Here is a 20,819-nt window from a genome sequence, read left to right as displayed (position 1 = left end):
ATAAATTTAATGAAATAGGTAAAAGACCTGTATTCAGAAAACTATAGAACCCTGCAGAAAGAAATTAAGGAAGATACAAATAAATGGAAGCAAATACCATGTTCTTGGATGAGAAGAATCATCATCATTAAAATGTCCATACTACGCAAAGTAATTTATAGATTCAATGCGATCCCTATTAAAATACCAATGACATACTTCACAGACCTAGAACAAATACTTCAAAAATGTATATGGAACCAAAAAGAGCCCGAATAGCCACAGCAATCTTGAGGACGAAGATCACAGTAGGAGGAATCATAATACCCGTTATCAAACTATACTACAAAGCCACTGTGATCAAAACAGTATGGTACTGGCATAAGAACAGACATATAGATCAATGGAACAGAATAGAGAGCCCAAAAATAAACCCAGGTCTATATGGTCAACTAATCTTTGACAAAGGGGGGAGGAACATCAAATGGAGTGAAAAGCTGCTCTTCAACAAATGGTGTTGGGAGAATGAGACAGGGACATGCAAAAAAAATGAAACTAGACCACCAGCTTACACCACACACCAGAATAAATCAAGATGGATTGAAGACTTAAATGTAATCCGTGGCACCATAAAAGTCCTAGAGAAAAACATAGGCAGGAAAATTTCAGATATCCCACGTAGCAACATTTTCACTGATATATCTCCTAAGGCAAGAAAAATAAGGGAAAGAATAAACAAATGGGACTACATCAAACTGAAGAGTTCCTGCTCAGCAAAAGAAAACATCAGCAAGATGAAAAGGGAACCAACCATATGGGAAAATATAACTGCCAATCATACATCAGACAAGAGTTTGATCTCCAAAATATATAAAGAACTCATACGACTCAACACCAAGAAGACAGACAACCCAATTAAAAAATGGACAAAGGATTTGAACAAACACTTCTCCAAAGAGGACATACACAGGGTCCAAAGACATATGAAAGAATGCTCAACATCACTAGCCATCAGAGAGATGCAAATAAAAACCACAATGAGATACCACATCACACCAGTCAGAAAGGCCATCATCAACAAATCAACAAACAACTTGTGCTGGCGAGGATGTGGAAAAATGGGAACCCTGGTGCATTGCTGGTGTGAATGCAGACTGGTGCAGCCACTGTGGAAAACAGTTTGGAATTTCCTCAAAAAACTAAAAATGGAACTGCCTTTTGAACCAGCAATTCCATTGCTAGGATTATATCCGAAAAATCCTGAAACACCAATTCAAAAGAACTTATGCACCCCTATGTTCATAGCAACACTACTTACAATAGCCAAGTGCTGGAAACAGCCTAAGTGCCCATCTGTAGATGAGTGGATCAAAAAACTGTGGTACATTTACACAATGGAGTACTATGTAGCAGAAGAAAGAAGGAACTTCTACCATTTGCAACAACATGGATGGAACTAGAGAGAATTATGCTTAGCGAAATAAGCTAGGCACTGAAAGAAAAATAGCTTATGCTATCACATATTACAGAAAACTAATGAACAACACAAACAAATGAGAAAAATTGAACCAGAGGTAGGTAAACAGGAATAAACTAACAGTAACAAGGGGGGAGGCAGGAGGGAGAGAAGGTGGTATGAAGGGAGTAAGAAGGGATTGACTTCAAAGGTATTAAAAGCCCATGAGATAAAAGGCTGGTACCTTGGTTGGTTGTATGGTCCACAGCAATCTTTCCAGGGAAGGAATGAAGGTTGTTTTCCTGAAAGATGGCTAGAAGGGACCTTAAGGCACAATGGAAAACCAGAAGGACTTGGAAAAAACAGGTGTTTACAGGCAAGTCTGAATGCCAGGTATATGGCTCAGCTTCTGTGCCCTGAAAGGCAGACTGAAGGTCACCCTAAATGTTCCTTGTGTAAGTTCCAGCAAAGCAGAACTAAAGATCATAAGTGATCATTTGCTGCTCTTGTTGTGTTTCTGCAAATGAACAGGATAAATTAAATGCAGTTCCATTAATGACAAGGAGGGTAATCTTAGGGGGAAAAATCGTGATTCAAGGAAAATCACAATGCTTAGTGGTAGACTATACAGTAGTGCAGCTAACCATCGTTAAAGTTTCTTTTCATTTGTTTTCATTTGAAAGTTAAACTATATCTGTTGTATCATCAAAGATGTTTAATTTACAGGCAATAAGAATGTCAAATGCCTTGCAACTGGATGTCTTTCCAATAAGACAGTCTTACAGATTTAGAGACTTGTATGTGGGTTATGTTACATAAATTAACATGTGTTTTCTGTTTTCAAAGGGCATAAGCCTATGCTCTCATTACCTGAGTGATTGTCTGTATGTATAGTCCTCACTTAATCCTGTCTGCAGCGCCGCCTCCTGAGACTCAACGATTTGGCTGAACTAAGTGGCTGGGTTGGTGAAGTATGGCGTGGTCTGTGGGCTTCATTTTACAAAACTGGTTTCTCTTTTCTATCCTAATGGTTTGGACAGAAAAGGCTCAGAGGTCTGAGAGAGGGGAAACTAAAATATTTCCCTCACCCCAAACTGAGTATAATGGGCAAAAGGTTTTTGGACAGGTGAGATGTGCTTGGCACACCTTCTTCCAAAGAAGCCCTTTTTTTCCCCTAACGTGGGACATTGAAAAATTAATACCTGCCTTTTGTCATCTAGTGGTTATGGACTGAATGATGCCTTTTAACCCTGTTGCCAAATCTGTTGCCTCCAGAATACAACAAAGATGCCAGCCTGTTAAACCAAGCATGCCATGGTCCAGGGACAGCCAACTGACCTGGAGTCTGCACGATCCTTCCCCATATGGGAAGGCCACCCTCCCCTCCACACCCCACTCTTATTAGAGATTTCTGGACCCAAGGGTAGGTAGGACGATGACTATGTTCAGCTTGAAGCAGCTAGAGGAGCTCGAGTCCTTCGCCCATTGTCCTTTATAAGATTATAAAGGGTCTTAAGTCTGAGAGGGAGCGATTGCTATTTTTTATTGTTAAAATAATTATTTACTTATTTATTAAAAAAATAGAAGAAGAAGAATATATGAAAAGGTGAAGCAGGAGAGCTTTTATGTACGACGCGTGGGCATGGACTTGGGGCAGTGGATTGCTGGGGGATGGAGTACTGGGCAGAGGGGAGCAAAGGGGAAAAAACTAGAACTATTGTAACAATATAATCAATAAAATTTACTTAAAAAAAGACAAACTTTTTTTCTAAATCAGAAAATTATAGGCAGTCTGTACCTAAAGGAATTTTAACAGATTTAGTTCCATCACCAAAGTCCAGCATGATAGCTGTGTGTGTTAATCAGGATTCTGTGGTTGTAAGCAACAGAAAGCAAAACTGCATAGATTTGTAACATTATGAATTGAGTAGAAAAGTAAGATACACACTGAAAAGCCACTTCCTGGAAAGGACAGAAACTAAAATAATTCTGAATGTTCAGCTGTGGGAACTAAAGAGCTTTTTTTCTATTGTGTTCATCCCAAACTATGAATAAGCCCCCACCTTGACAGCTCAAATTATAGAGGTTCTTTTTTTAAAAATATATATTATTAGTATATTTTTTAAATTTTTTATTGTATTTTTTCCATTAGAATTTAGTTCCATTACACCCACTACCCCCAATTGCCACATGATTGTCCATGTACATGATTACATTGCCAAAAGAACATCCTATTAATAGCCCCTCTTAGACCTTTTCCAATGAAGGTAGGTTAGTTCCTCATAGCAAGCTTAATTACTGTGCAAGTGTATGGGGAAAAGCATGCCAGACAGACAAAACCAACAAGTATCCATGCCATACTTTCTATGATTTCCTGACACAGGGCTGTCCATTTCCTGTTAACATTATCAGCACTGGGAAGCCATGACCCTAAGGTAGCATACTTAATTGTTAGACAACTCTTTTTAAACTTATTTCTCTTGAATTTAGTAGTTTCCTTATCTTATAGCTTTCATCTTCCACTTTGAATTTCATCCCACAGAGCTCTTCAAATCAGTAATTCTCTCTTTTCCATATCAAATATTTGAAAGCAATTTCAAACAATTTCAACCAGTTACTGATTCACTTAGTAGTCCATATAACCTTTCTACACCTTGTCCACAAAGAATTTGAAGAAACTTTGTAAAAATGCCTGAGTCTGTCTTACCTTGACGGCTCCAAAGAAAAGAGCTGAAATAGATATGATATTTAAGAGAATCCTTTCTAGGTTCCAGTGATCCCTGTTTCCTCTTCTAATTTTATTTTCATAAATCATCCACTTAATATTTGTTAGACCTTTGATACAAGTGATCTCAAGCATACTGATGATGAATTTGTAAGTTCCACATTCCATTAGCTTACAAGAATAACAATGTCCAATCCCATGTTTCCAAAATTTTACCAGTTCACCAGAATCTGTCATTGAGATGTTTTCTCGGTACTTAGAGGATGGAATTTTTTAAGCCCAGGAGATAAGCACTCTTTAAAGTTTCCAACATCAACAAACCTCTGAAATTATAACTACAAGAAACTTTAAAACTTAGTCCCACATCTTTCATAGGTGAAGTGGATATATTGCAGAAGTCATTTGTCCATGTTACTTACTAAATTAGAGCAAGATTTAGTTGTCAAATCATGTTATTTCTATTACCCAATATTTCAAACTCAAGGTTATTACTTTTGTGACTTTCTCTCACTTTCTGATCCATTTCTATCACTTCCCTTCAATAAAAGATGTACTATTACCTCTGCTTTTTTCTTCCTTAAACATATTTGTATCTATTTACTTATTCACTGCTGCTAGCTTAATAAACAGTAGGTAATACTTATACAGTCTTTATTATGCCCCAGGCATTGTTGTAACTGTTTACATGTAGTAACTGATTAATACTCACAAAAACAAAGAGTTTAAATATGACTTGTCTAATATTACACAGTGATATTAGTAAGTGGCAGAGAGAGCCAGAATTTAAACCCAGTTGGTCTAATTTTAGATCCTAAATTCATAAATACTATGAAAAAATTTCCTCTCAAAGCTCAGCTGTGAGCATATCATTCAGGTGCTAGAGTATATAGTAGGCTACCACTGCCGTATATGTGTGTGTGTGTGTGTGTGTGTGTGTACTTGTCAGCCCTGGCATATACTAATAGTATGCCTTTACGATGCCTTTTATTTCCAAAAGTGATATTCTTCCTGACAGCCAGCCTTGTCTAAAAATTTCTAATGTGCCTAATGCCACACTTTGTAGGTCCCCGCATAACACTGTCAATTTCTTATAATCTGATCCTTCCTTGACCAATCTTATTTCATATGGCTTTTCAATATGCACCTTACTTTAGTCAGGGCATTGGTTTTATGTTTCCCTCCCGCAGCCCTACATGCTCCCTACTGATTCTCAACTCTGTACTCCAGGACTTGACTCACATTCCTAGTGTGTCTGACCCTTTCTCACTGCCTGACAAGTCCTACCCAACTCTTAAGCATAAAAAAATCCCAGGAGTGTTTCTAAATAAACCCATCTTGGTCCCATCTAGACCTTCCCAAAGTGTTTTTATATCTCCATTTCAGTTTGTCTTTAATTATCTGTAATCTCAAAAATCTGTAAGTGTACTTTCCTAGTTAGATTGCAAGTTAACTGTGGGCAGTAATCATGATACAGGATATTTTTTTCCCACCACCTACCAGCATGAGGAACTAAAAACTGCTTCATGAATATGTGTTCATCAGTTCTTCATGAACACTTTCAAGACCTAGAGTTGAACCCCAAAATTACCTTACCCAGAGAGTACACCATTCATGTTGGGAGAAATGGACTGGTACATACAAAAAAAAAAAAAAAAAAAATGAAACTAGACCACCATCTTACACCATACACCAGAATAAATTCAAAATGTATAAAATACTTAAATATAAGTCACAATACCATAAAAATTCTAGAGGAAAACATAGGAAGCAAAAATTCAGATGCCCCATATAATAATATTTTTGCAGATATATCTCATAGGGCAAGGGAAATAAAGGAAAAAATGAACAAATGGGACTATATCAAATTAAAAAGCTTCTGCATGGCTAAAGAAACCTTCATTAAAATGAAAAGGGAACTGACTCTAGGGGAGAAAATATTTTCCAACAAAACATCAGACAAGGGTTTAATCTCCAAAATATATAAAGAACTTATATGACAATACCAGAAAGACAAATAATTCAATTAAAAAATAGGCAATGAACCTGAATAGACACTTCTCCCAGGAGGCATATGAAAGAATGCTCAACATCACTAACCTTCAGAAAAATGCAAACTAAAACCACTATGAGATATCACTCCACACCTGTCAGAATGCCTATCAATAAATCTACAAACAAGTGCTGGCGTGGATGTGGACAAAAGGTAACCCTAGTGCACTGTTTGTGGGAATGCAGACTGGTGCAGCCACTACAGAAAACAATATGAAATTTCCTCAAAAAACTAAAAATGGAACTGTCTTTTGACCCAGCAATTCCACTGCTGGGAATATACCTGAAGAATCCTGAAACCCCAATTCAAAAGAATTTATGCACCAACATGTTCATAGCAGCACTAATTACAATAGCCAAGATTTGGAAACAATCTTAGTTGCTCATCAGTAGATGAGTGGATAAAAGAGCTTTGGTACATTCCCACAATGGAATATTATCTAGCAGAAAAAATGAAGGAAGTCCTACCTTTTGCGACAGCATGTATGGAAATGGAGATTATGATGCTAAATGAAATAAGCCAGTTGGTGAAAGGCAAATACCATATGATCTCACTTAAAATTGGAATCTAATGAACAAAATAAACTAATGAGCAAAATAGAACCAGAGGTAAAGAAACATGGAACAAATTGACAGCTATAAGAAGGTGATGGGGGTGGGGGGGTGCTAATTGAAAGAAGGTGAAGGATTAGTCAAAGAATATATATGAAGGACCCATGGACATAGACAATGGTAAGGAGACCGATTATGGAAGTGGGCAGTGGGCTGGATGGAGGGGAGCAAAGGGGGAATAAATGGGACAACTGTAATAGGATAAACAATAAAATATATTTTAAAAAAGAGAGTACAACATTCAATAAACTTTATGGAACATATTATTAGAATTTTTAAAAAAAAATCAGGATTTTGCCTTCCAAAACCCTACCACGCACTAAGGCCAAGCATATTTTAATTCAAAGCATCAGTTTTCCTTCATCTATTTTAATAATTGGCTGAAAAAAATTTGTTTATCCTGGAGACTATATGTTACATAATGTAGATATCAATAGGAGATGGTTTTAGTTTTAGTGTTATAAGAAGGGAATGTGGGAAGAGATTTTGGCAACTAAACAGAAAGCTAATACAAACTCTTAGAAAAATTGTTTTCCAATTACTAGAAACAAGATGAATCATATAATAGTTTTAAAAATGTATGTTTGAATGGTAAAATAAGAGTATATTTATGACAATATGAAGAATATCATATATTTATGACAATACAAAGAATATCGTACAATATTTCAAGTTTAAATCTTTAATAATTTTATAATCTTTGCTGTGAAAATGTGTTTAACAATTACTTAGCTAGAATGCATAGATAAATGTAACTAAATATTTTTAAAGAGAAAAATGTCATTACATGTATCTATAGTTAAGTCTTACCATTTGACCTGTGTGGCTACAGCTTTGGAATACTACTGCCATTTGGCATACACAACAGAAATACTAGACTTTTAAAAATACTGTAGGGGTAAATAAAAATTATATAAGATGTAAAATTATAAAATTAAATTTAAGCAATGCTGACAACAAAATCTCACTTATTCTTTGATTCAGTTTCTATCCAAGTTTCCATTTTGACATATCCAGATTACTGCACATCTCTCATAGTCTCTCACTTCTTACCCTATTTTCTGTCTGCCAGCCACAGGCATGTTCCATTCTACTTCAAATATTTATCACATCTCATTTATCTGCTTGACATACTATCTTTTAAATAAATGTCTGTTTAATGCTCAGATCTGAGCAAAAATATTACTTCTTCATAAAAGCCTTCCCAGATTTCCTCCTTAATTATCTTCCAAATTTTCAGAAGAACTTATATTCTTTTTTCATAGCATTATTAAAGATTTAAATATTTGTGTCTTTATTTGTCTCTCTATTCCATATTCTGTACATTGACATTTTTTAGCTCACTACCACAGTCTCTGGTATATCTAGACATACATAAAATGTTAGGCAAGTGAATGAATGCTTGAAAGAATAAATTTTACATGGAAGAAACTGGTGTAAGAGAAATATCTGATATTTCAGTATTAGTTTTTCAAAACTAAGGAGAGAATCACTACTATCTGGCCCACAGAGATTAATATTATTCAAACCTGACTGTTTTTAAAGTGCCAGCTTCACTGTAGTCTGAACATAAAAACCAACATGAATGATTAATATGTAAAAGAAACAACTTATTTTTCCATTTTAACATTTTGCTTTCTTATGGCAAATATTTTTGATTGGTATTTGATGATTCCATTTATCTTAAAATCTTACTCATTTGGTAACATATTTACCAAGGTATCCCATCAGACATTTGACAGATCATTCACATTTTTGAATTATTGGATAAAATATTAATATATAACAGCAACTAATGAGAAATCACTTAATTTTGCATAATTATAAAAATAATTTTTAGAATGAGGTGAACAGATTGTATAAAATATAGATTTTAAAATTTTTCTTGAAACTAAATATACCTGTGTCTTTGTATATCTTAATTATCATGAGGCAACATGAATACCAAATATCATTTTAAGGACATTTGATAAACTAAATAATTTCTTCCTTCCTTCCTTCCTTCCATTCTTCCTTTCTTTCTCCTTCCTTCCTTCCTTCCTTCCTTCCATTCTTCCTTTCTTTCTCCTTCCTTCCTTCCTTCCTTCCTTCCTCCCTTCCTTCCTTCCTTCCTTCCTTCCTTCTTTCCTTCCTTTAGGTTCCAAGAAGCAACTGATTCTATATGTACATGTTGCTATATTTCTTGGCTAAGTAACACCTATCAATTTAATATCAGATTCTGTCTGTATCTACAGGCATACATTGTGGGTGTAGGTGGCCAGTTGGTTAACATGTGCTACTGGTCCTTCTGGTAATCTTACAATATTTTGAAACTCACTAATCTGATCAGGTCTAAGAGTGGAGTATTTTCTAAGAGATAAAGCTATCCACATGAGATAGAACCTGACTAAAATTTCAGCTTACATATTTTGCTCCAGTCTCCTAAGTGGCATTGGTTCTCAACAGAGCAGAGGTTGGAATGCTTAATTTACTGATCTGAGTAATTAAAAAAATAAAAACACTTGAATGTATAGAGCATGCCTAAGATAGCTTTTGTAGTAATACAGTAGGTTAACTGGTAAATGCAAAGTAGATACATCTCCCCAGCCCCACACACATGGTCAACCTCTGAGCATAATCTATATGCTTGGTTTAGTTTTGAAAAAATAAATTTGGGACTTTCAATATGTATTTATTAAGTCTGAACTCTTCTTCTTCAGTGATTGCAAATTTCAAGTAAATCTGAAAGCAAGCTTTCTTTTCAACAGTCAGTCAATGAAAAAATTAATCTTTTGGCAACTGATAGAGTAAATTACCTCAAATTGAGCTGACTATACAAGTAAGATTTAATATTTTCCACCCAAATTTCTAAGGAAAGATTGCTTTTATTCCCCAGAAGAAGGGTGCTTTTATTCAATCACTAAGTTGGACAATAGTTTAACTCAAAATAATTCCTCCTGTGGCTCCAAGTGAAATGGAAATATTTTACTTCCATTTATCTTAAATTGTAGTAGTGTTAAGCCAGTATTCCCTGACCATCACTCCTGAATATGAGAGTTCTTCCTGATTGATTGTTCTAATACAATGGCTTTCAACTCTGGCTACAAATTAAGCACCTCCAGGAGCTTTTAAGAAATATCACAATCAGAGTCCCACCCCAGACAAATTGAAAACAAATTTCTAGTGCTAGGGCCTGGACAACTACTGTTTTTTTAAAAATCCCAGATGACTCTAATACACAATGAAGGTTTCAAAACATTAATCCAGTTTCATTTGAAAGAAATTAGTCATAAGTAAATAGTAAGTTCAGGAAAAACAGTCATCAAAATTGGGACATTCTAGATTTAGCTCAGAGTTGGTTCAAGAAGTCTTAGTTTGATATGCTTCACCAAACAGTATTATTGCATTCCTGTTGTGGCTCCAAATTTCCTATTTTCCTCAGAGCTTGGACAGTACATTACTGAAAATCAGCTATAGCTTCAGAGGAGAGCTATTTCCCAGGTTCAAATCCTGCTTAACTAGAACAGGACCAGGGCTTGGAAGCAGACCTCATTTGCCTCCTAACAGTACCTTCATGCCAGAGCCTATCATTGTTATGTTTGCCTTGGTCAGGGGGAATCATGTTCACCAACATATTTCTGTACTAAGCATATGTGGAAATCGTCCAAAGGAACAAAAAAGTAATATAACTAAAGACTGAACAAACCTAAATACAAACTACAAAAAGTAACAGAATGTTAAATCTTAAAATTTGGCTGTGGTTCATTGCTCACTCATCAGCGGCCTCCTTGGCCTCAGCTCTGGGGGGTGGGGGCATCCAAGGAAGGCGCCGGCCTACCCCAGGCCCAAGACAACAGTGGGGCGGGGCGTAGGCTGGGTCCCCGCCAGGCGTGCCTCTCCAGGGCCATGAGTTCAAGCACCTGATGAAGAAGCACTCAGTGACCATTGGCCGCAACTCATTGCAGGGCTCAGTGGACAGGAGCATGAGCCACTGGGGCTTCATCTCACAGCACCTCCTGGACATCTTCATGCCCCCAGCTGGGCCCCAAGCTCTGGGTGCAGCCCAGGATAATGCTGTGGACCCTTACTCTACCTTGGCTAGAGGGGAATGTGGCATGTTCGTGTAGAGCATGTTCCAGGGACACACGGCACCAGAGAGAACAGGGAGAAGCAGGAGGTGGCAGCAAGTCCCTGGTGAAGCACATGCAGGCTCACATCTCGCCCCTGACCATCAACATTCCAGACACCATGGCCCACTTTATCAGCACCCTGCCGTCCCCTATGGGAACCATCAGTGCTGAAAACTCCTGCCCGTCCAGCCCCTGCGGTGCAGGATTTTCAGGGTACAAAATAGTCCATGGGATACCATCTGACTTCAATTTAATGGCTGACAACTTGCAGCCAGAAAATGAAAAGGAAGCTTCAGGAGGAGATGGCCCAAGGATGACTCAAAGCCACCTTATTCCTATGCACAATTAATCACACAAGCAATTATAACAGCTCCTGATAAACAACTCACCCTAAATGGAACTTATACATACATCTCTAAAAATTACCCATGTTACAGGACTACAGACAAAGGCTGGCAGAATTCAATTAATCACAGTCTCTCTCTAAATTGTTATTTCATCAAAGTACCACGATCCCAGGAAGAACCAGACAAAGGCTCATTCTGAAGGATAGATCTTGCCTCTGAAAGAATGTAACAGAGCAGGCTTTTAGGAGAAGATATCCTAGGGGCATGTCTTGCTTCCTTACCCCTCGGGACCTCTCTCATCTAAAAGTGCCCCAGCCTCTCTTAATCATACCAGAGTGCTGTCTGCTCACGCCAGTGGTGCCCACACCCCTGACAGCCTGTTGAGGGAAGGTTCGCTGGCCCTCCTGGAACTCTGTCACCCAGGAGGTGTGGTCTGCCCGGAGTGCACCGGCTCCCCACCCCACCTAATCATCCCGTTTTAATCGCTGTGCAGCGGCAGCTGCCCCTGACGATTAAAACCATCACGCACACTCTTGCTGCCCGGGTGAACACCACCACCTTCTAGGAGCCTGCTGTGTGAACAGCTCATTCATGTTGCCCACCAGATCCCAGCAACGCCAGTCACCAGCATGGTCGGTCTGGCTCCAGGAAACATGTACACCTTCGGAGGGTGGGCTGTGGTCTGGCAGGCAGCTTTGCTGGCCCCTCCTAAAGAAGAACCACAGGGGAATGGAGATCATAAAAAAGTGAAAATAGAACCTATTTCTGCAATGAGCCAGGCCATCCTTGGTGCTGCTGGTCGGGTCATTTAGATAGCACCGAGCACCCCTGTCCAGTCACCATTGTGCAACAGGCACCTCTAGGTCAGCAGCAGCTACCAATAAAAACTGTAACACAAAATAGGGCTCACGTGGGGACTCACGTGGTGCCAATCCCTGTCTCTGTGCATGGCCAGGTGAACAACGCAGCAGGTAGTCCTCTGAACATGCTGGGAACACACGTGTCAGCATCAGTCTCCCTGCCCCAAAATGCCAGAATGGCGACCAGTCCAAGGACCCAGAGCTGAAACAGGTCAAGACCGAAGATGGCGAGAGCATCGTCATCGCCCTGAGAGTGGACACTCCCTGGAGGCCAAGAGAGAGGAGTGTGAACAGCACTAGTGGCCAGAGCTTTCCTACTTGTCAACTCTGTGGTGCCAAAAGGAGACACTGCCTCTCACTGAGACTCGGAGCACATTCTCTGGATGGGCAGAGGGCCCTGTGGTTGAAATTCAGGACAGTACTGAAAACACAGAACACAGGTGCCCTTAAAAGTCCTTAAAGACGAAAGTTGCACCTGAATGTGAAAATCATGCAACAAAACCTGGTCCCGCAAGTGTCTCCATGCCTAGCATTCATCTTTTAATGCTCAGCAAAGACTCTGTCCTTTCCAGTGAGGATAGCACCGGGTGAGAGCAGATCGCTGGGAAGGCCCTCGTGGAGTTGTGGAGCCAACGGAGCAGGAGCCACCCCCATACCCTCAGCGGGACCTGTGGGGCTGTAAGATGAGGCAGTGTTTTGTTGTTGACATAAGGGATTAGAATAGTTTGAGGTATACTTTCTTTTCTTACAAAATAATGGCATCTTTGACATTTCAGGTCATTTCATTTCTACTCTGGAAATTTTGGAACCATACAGGACCATTATAGTGTGGACTTCATTTGGAGAAACGAAACAAGGAAGTTTTGTTTTTCATTGTTTGTATTCAGCCTATGGCACGATTTACTTTGTCCTACTTTGATGGGTTAAAATTCAGGAGGAGCTATGTGATGTCAGCTGCCCATCTTCCCGTTAGAGCAGCTGCCTGGTGAGTTTACTCCTCCACTTTAGTGTCTAAGACAGACAGACAGACACGGGTGGGCTGCATGAATGCACTACTGGACTTGCAGGCTGTACTTAACTTTTTTTCTTGCTACTTTTTGTTGTTTCTTTGTGTTGACTTTGTCCCTAGCATAATTTTCCACCCTAAGTAAAACAAGGCAAAAAAAAAAAAAATCTTAAAAATTGACTGCATCCAAACCTAAAAATATAAGTACAAATAGGTTAAAAGCAAAACAAAACAAAACCTACCAACCACCAAACAAAAAACTTCCAGAAATACAACAGAAGTTATCAAACCAAGAACTAGTCATCAGGGATAGCAAAAGCTTTTTAAAACCACCTACAAGGCATGACTTGGTTTAGTTCCATGCTATGCCTTAAAGAGCAATGAGAAGAACAGGGAGAGATGATTTTACAACATCCTAAAAAAAATCCAACTAAAAATCCTAGTTGGAAAAAGCATAATGAGAAAGCATTGGAGGCAGATCAAAAAGGACCAAAGAATTAGAGAAAGGAACACAACTGCCATTATGGTTTTGCCTTTTCTGCTGGGAACGAAGGTGAGAGAAAAGGCAGAAATGTTTTAAACAACTAGCAGCAAGATCCTATGCATAAGAATTTAGTTAAACAAAAGACAAAAGGAGAGAAGAGGGATTTCTGAGACAGTAAGAAGTAGAAGAACCTACTAAAATATCTCTGACACACTCTAGACTCAACACAGGAGTCTAAAATCAAATTGCCAATCTCATCTTCTTCTTCTTTTTTCTTTTTTTTTTTTTTTGCTCATGAAAGAGTGGAAGGACTTTGAAAACATTTATTCAAAAAGACATATGCACCTCTATGTTCACTGCAGCATTATTCACCATGGCCAAGGCATGGAAACAACCAAAGTGTTCCTCAGTAGATGATTGGATACAGAAGATATGGTACATATATGCAATACAATATTATTCAGCAATAAGAAAAGATGAAATTCAGCAATTTGTGACAACATGGATGGGAGAGAAGGGGGTGGGGGTTACAGAAGGGTAGAGGGGGTCAAATACATGGTGACAAAAGTACATTTGACTTCGGGTGGTGGGCACACAATGCAATATATAGATGATGTATCACAGAATTGTAAACTTGAAATCTGTATAATTTTATTAGCCAATATTACCCCGATAAGTTTAATAAAATAAAAAAAAAAAGACTATGGGGGAAACCAGGTGAAATAGGGTTAAAAGTTACTTAGGCAGCTGCTATCTGATAACTGCCAAGACTAAGATTCTGTACCAAAGTCCTAAGTGCTATGTGAAACCTGAAGATATTCTGGCATGAGTAAGGGTATATACTAGTAAAATAAATTTGGGGTATAGGGCCTTCATAAACAAGGTACAATTCAATTTTTCTTATTTGGTTTACACCCAGTCCCAGCTGACTCCCACTCCACCCCTATTTGCAATTCCCTCTCTCAAACATACACAGGAGACATGGAGAAGCTAGCTGTACCTTTAGAAAATATAAATAGGAGTCAGATAAGGGGAGAAAGCAAGCATTTGTCATAAAGTTATACAAATAATAACAGTGCAAATAGAAAATGTGGGCAAAGTGTCCATGTAAAGAAAATGAGACAGGAGAAAAATAGCAAAAGCTCTATTTTAGAAGAAAATAAGTGGATAATTCTTATTTAAAATTGTAATGGAAAGCATGATTTTAATAAACCAATACTTAAAAGATGAAATTACAAAACAGACAGAGATGAAAAGGAAGACAGAAGAGTAAGAAAACAAATATAGGGTTAATGTTACACTATTACTGAATTTGTATATGTATTAGATGCAGAAAGGAAAATAATATACAGGTGAAGAATGTTTTGTTGACAACTAGAAAATTTAGTATATTCAGAATAAAAGCAAAGGATAAAACAAAGTCCTTAAAACAAATAATGAAATGACTATGAGTGTGGAAGGTAGGCAGCGACGATCAACCCATGGATAACTGTTGTCCCTGAAGGAGCAAATCCATTAATGAAATGTAAATGCTTTCAGAGACAGAGCAAATTTTTCTTGAAATACAGAAAAAACTGAAAATGAAGATGAAAGCACACATTTTCTAGGGGAAAAAAATCTTGTATGAAATTATCAACAATGAAATATATCTTTATTAAGTAATTGAAGTTCAAGGATAAGAATTTTAGGCTATCTTCAGAAATCTCTTCTAAGTCAAATGTAGAACACATTAGAGCAGCAATTTTCAACTTTTTAAATCTCATGGCGCACATAAACTAATTACTCAAATTCTGAGGCATAATTTTGATTCATTCACACTGAGGGACGGCTATTGTTGTGCTGGCTGTTGTCATTTTTTATTTGAAAATTTAAAGTAAAAGAGGTCACTGGCCTTGACTAAATAGTCAGGTATTAGGTATTGCACATTTAAAAAATTCTTGCAGCACAAGGGTTGAAAACTGCTGTACTAGAGGGATAACTCTGGAATTGTGAAGAAAAGAAAATTTGACTGAAATCTGTTATACCAACCAAACTGATATTCACAATAAAAGCTATAGCCAGCAGCCTCAAACAATAAAATCAGCTTGGAAATATAACGGAGTAAGACCTTCTTGGAGAAAATGATCAAACAAAACTTCTCAAAATTTAATTTTACTAATTAAGATAAAAAAAAAACAACACTGAATTTAGATAAGTAAAAGGGAAACTGGGACAACTGGGGAAATGGATTACAGAAGATTGTTAGTTTGCAGTCTCAGGAGTTTCCCAGGTGAAATCTGAAACTGGCCCCCAAAAATGGAGAACAAGGGCAAGGTGAGCCCAAAGACAAAGGCAGACCACTCCAGATTGGCAGGTAGCAAGGTTAATTAATAAGCAAGGAAACTTCATACAACAGCCTGCCATTATTTTAAAGGGCCTTAACTAGGTTCAGTCAAGTACACTGTCCAGATGGTCTTAACAATACATGTTTTCTCAAAGCTGTGTCCTTGAAAACATCTCCCACTGTGGAAATGGTGAGCTTAACATACATTCTAAGGACGGGGAGGGGATGTGAAGTCTCCATTTGCCTGGGACCAGCTCACAGGTCAAGGGGCACGTGGTGGTCACATCCTGTCAAGGAACCATCCAACAGAGGTAAATGTTTGAAAATAATTTCTATAAAAATACTTGAAAAGAAAATATTAAGGGAAGAAAAAAGGAAAGATGGCCAGTTAGATAAACATCTTTGGGACAGAGGGGGGTGGATAGTCTATATTCTAATCTTAGGAACCCGTAAACCTGTTACATTGTATGACAACAGGCTGAACAGGGGATTTGCAGATGTGATTCAATTAAGGGTCTTGAATCCGGAAATTTCCCCAGATTAGGTGAGTTCAATGTAATCACAAGGGTCTGTATGGCAGAAAGGTAATGTCAAAGAAGCAAAGGTTGGTGGGATGCAATTGCTGAGCTAAGGAATGCGGGCAACCCTAGAACCTAAAGTGGCAAGGAAATGAAATCTGTTATAGAGCCCAGAAGGAAGCAGCTCTACTGATACTTTAGCTCAGTGAGACTGATTTTGGACTTTTGGACTTCAGAGCTGTAAGATAAGTTTGTACTGTTTTAAGCTACTAAGTTTGTGTTAATTTCTTTAAAGCAGTATTAGGAAACTAACACAGGTGGAAAGTAGTTTAGGTGAACTGATTTCTTTAAGCTTTCTTTACAAAAAGAATATAGCTATTAAATATACAGATAAATCAAGAAAATATGGTTTCTGTTTAGTTTGTAAGATTACAAGAGGAAACTACAATAATTTTAAATAATAAAATAACAAGTTTTATGTTCAAGTGGTAGCCAGCATTTAAAAACAAAAACAGGATCTTAACCAAGAATACTATATTAAGAGTTTCAAACATAACAGCTAAAATACACCTACATTACACATTTTCTAAATAACCTGAGGGAAAAACAGATATATACACACACATCTAAACTATAAAAGGCAGACATGAGACAAATAAAAGAAAAATGACAAGACTTTGAAAGGAGAAGAAGCATTAAAAATATAGCAGAAAACATAACAGAATCGCAAACTAATATATGCATTGCATCAACAAATGTAAATTCACTCATTGGTTAAAAAATCCATGTATTGTATTAAAAACAACCAAACTTTATATGTTCAAGAGAAATACAGTAAAACACTGTCATTGGGAAACCTTAAACGTAAATAAATAAATACGGAAATAACTGATAAATGTAAATATGAGGGGTAAAACACTAGTTATTTATTACAAAGAAAAACCCTTTGGAAAAAAAAAAGGAAGAGAAGGGAATCTCCTAACTCTAATAAGTATATACAAAAACTCCACAGAAAACATCAAATTTAATGGTGAAACACTGAAAACTTACCCTCTGAGATCTGAAAGAAGACAAATATTTGCTATCACCACTGCTATTCAACATTGTCCTAAAGCCCCAAATGTTTGCAATAACTGAAGAAAAAATAAAAGTTATAGGGATGTGAAAGATAGAAATACAATTCATTATTTACTGGTGATGTCCAGCCAAGATGGAAACCTAGACAGATATGCTGCATCTCCCTCCTCATCTAAGAAGGAATACAACTACCACAAAACTAGAAACAACCAGAAGTTCCAGAAAATCCAGCTGCAAGGAAGCCCAACAAACAAAGATATAAAGAAGAAATACTCATCCAGACAGGCAGAAGGGGTGGAGCCAGGGCAGAGAGAAAGCAGTGTGGTGGCGGTGGTGGCAGTGGCAGGCAGGCGGAAAGCACATTCACACATTTTAAAAAGTCAGGAGGGACACCTGGGGAGCGCTCCCAGCACCAGACCAGACCGTGCAGCTCAGGGCCCAGCACTGGGGAAAATCAAGCCTCATTGCTTCTGACTATGCAAACCAGTGGGGGTTGGGGCAGAGGAAGAAACTGCCAGTCTCTCAGCACAGTCCGCTTGTTTAAAGAGCGCCCATGGTCCTGGAACATCCACAGACCAACCTGCTCTAGGAACAACATCCAGGGCAACAACTAGAGAGGTGCCAGTCCAATACAGAAGTGGAAGAAGTGCCTGGAAAAGGGGTGAGTGCTGAGTAAGTGGCATTATTCTCTCTCAGACCCCTCCCCCACATACAGTGCCACAATGTGGTGAAACGAGTCACCCTGTATTGACAAATACCTAAGGCTCTTCCCCTTACAATGTAACAGATGTGACAGCTCTACCTAAGATACAGAGACAAACACAGGAACCTGTCAAGTTGAGGAGACAGAGAAGTATGGCCCAAAAGGAGGAATGGATCCAGGTTCCAGTGGGAGAACTAAGTGATGAGGAGATAGCCAACCTAACAGACATAGCATTCTAAACACTGGTGATAAAGATGCTTACAGGCTTGACAGATATGCTTGATTATGGCAAATGCATAAGGGAAGAAGTGAAGGCTATGCTAAATGAAATGAAGGAAAGTCCACACAAAACCAATGGCGAAGGGAAGGAAACTGAAGTTCAAATCAATGATTTGGAACATAGAAAGAAAAAAACAGTCAACCAGTACAGAATGAGGAAACAAGAATTGGAAAAAAGTAGGAGAGGCTTAGGAACTTCTGGGACAACTTTAAATGTGCCAATATCCAAACCATACAGGTGCCAGAAAGAGAAGAGGAAGAGCAAGAAATTGAAAGTTTATGTGAAAAAATAATGAAGGAAAACTCCCAAAATTTGGCAAAGGAATTAGACATACAAGTCTAGGAAGCACAGAGAGTCCCAAACAAGCTAGATCCAGAAAGGACCACACCAAGACACATCATAATTAAAATGCCAAAGATGAAAGATAAAGAGAGAATCTTAAAAGCAGCAAGAGAAAAGCAGAGAGTTACCTACAAAGGGGTGCCTTTGAGACTATCACCTGATTTCTCAAAAGAAACTTTGCAGACAAGAGACTGGCAAGAAGTATTCAATGTGATGAAAAGCAAGGACCTACAACCAAGATTACTCTATCCAGTAAAGCTATCATTTAGAATAGAAGGGCAGATAAAGTGCTTCCCAGACAAGGTAAAGCTAAAAGAGTTCATCATCACCAAGCCATTATTAAATGAAATGTTAAAGGGACTTATTTGAGAAAAAGAAGACCAAAACTATGAACATTAAAATGGTAACTAATTCACATCAACAACTGAATCTAAAACAACCACCACAACAGGAACAGAATTATAGGCATGGAGGTCATTTGGAGGTTTATCAGCCAGGAATGGCAGAGGGTAGAATGGGGAAAAAGGTGCAAGGATTAAGAAACTTAGTTGGTAGGTACAAAATAGAGAGGGGGAAGTTAAGAATAGTATAGGAAATGGAGAAGCCAAAGAACTCATATGCATGACCTGTGGACATGAACTAAGTTGGGGGGAATTTGCTGAAGGGGAATACTGGGTGGAGGGGGTCAAAGCAGAGAAATTGGGACAACTGTACTATAAAAATCAATATATTTAAAAAATAAGAAAAAATAAAAATTAGTAAATCGAGATTAAAAAATAAAAAAGCAACCAGTATTATTAATGAATTAGTAGACTCTATCTCCCTGCACACACATAATTTTAAATAACAAATGATATAAGTTGAAATAAATATGACTTTTAATTTTAATGTATTCAAACAATAGTAAAAGCACTTTACTTGGTAAAGGATTCCATATATAGATATAGATATATAGATATATATAGATATATATAGATTTTTTTTAACCAAAGGATACATAGGAAATACTGTAAATTAAATAGAAAGAAGACTCATTGATAAAATGGACTTTTAATCAATTCAGGAAAATCATGAGAAGGCTGGGTAATTCATCTGGATGTTCTGGAAAGGTTCTGTGGAATTACAGTTTGAAATCTATAGATGCTTCCCAGTCTCATAATACAAAGTACTGGGAAGAGAATTTGTGAGAGAGCTAAGCATAGGCCTAATGTTGTTCATGATTATAGACCTTCTTGAGCTACTGCATGAGAAACTTCAATCATTGTCAGTAATACAGACAGAAATTTAGCTCAAGTTCTATAATAAAGAGAAGTTTAGTGGAATGGGGGATCATAAGTGATTATGAACCTGTACATGTTAATATAATACTTTCAAAGGGTGGCTATTTAAATAGAATTGGGTCTAACAATTCATAGATAACATGATTTCATTACCATCCTTGCCCTGCTGTGGAAATTAAGGATGTACACACCTGCCCTATGCAGTTGTGTTCCAGTGTACTAGGGCCCACTAAAGGAGTAGATGCCAATTACATTCACCTGTCTCTTCTGTACCTGAGGCAACTGATTACTTTTAACAACTAATTGTCTAGAAAAAAAATTTTTTAAGGAAAAAAAGCAAAGACAAAAACATTCCTGATTTGTGCTTTTTGCCATGTTTCATGGGGGTAAATAGTCCCACCAATGACAGATTTCAAGCTACCGACATGGCAGCCATCACTAAACGTGGAGTTAGGAAAGGTGTGCACAATTGGCTTTTACAATTAGATTCAAGCCAGATCCAGGAGAACACTGTAACAACAGCATCCCCCAGATTTCAGAAGAAAAAGAGTCCAAACCATTACATTCAATACTTAAGAGCATTTGAAAAACATTTTTGAAGATGACTGCTGCATCATTCTTGATCTCTATAGTCATAAATTTATAAAATATTTTAGCTTACTGTATACT

At 37.8% G+C, this 20,819-nt stretch overlaps 1 protein-coding gene and 1 pseudogene across 2 annotated transcripts in view; one reads left to right on the top strand and one right to left on the bottom strand.

The window, feature by feature from the left end:
• The window catches only part of PRR16 (proline rich 16), a 288,864-nt gene that overhangs the window by 48,043 nt on the left and 220,002 nt on the right, over positions 1-20,819 (bottom strand). The window lies entirely within an intron of this gene.
• LOC150008881 (forkhead box protein K2 pseudogene) lies at positions 10,909-12,597 on the top strand (annotated as a pseudogene).

The sequence above is a fragment of the Furipterus horrens genome, unplaced genomic scaffold (genome assembly GCF_987537825.1).
Source record: "Furipterus horrens unplaced genomic scaffold, mFurHor1.1.pri manual_scaffold_5, whole genome shotgun sequence".
NCBI classification, from domain to species: domain Eukaryota; kingdom Metazoa; phylum Chordata; class Mammalia; order Chiroptera; family Furipteridae; genus Furipterus; species Furipterus horrens.
This window is presented reverse-complemented; position numbering and strand designations above follow the sequence as displayed.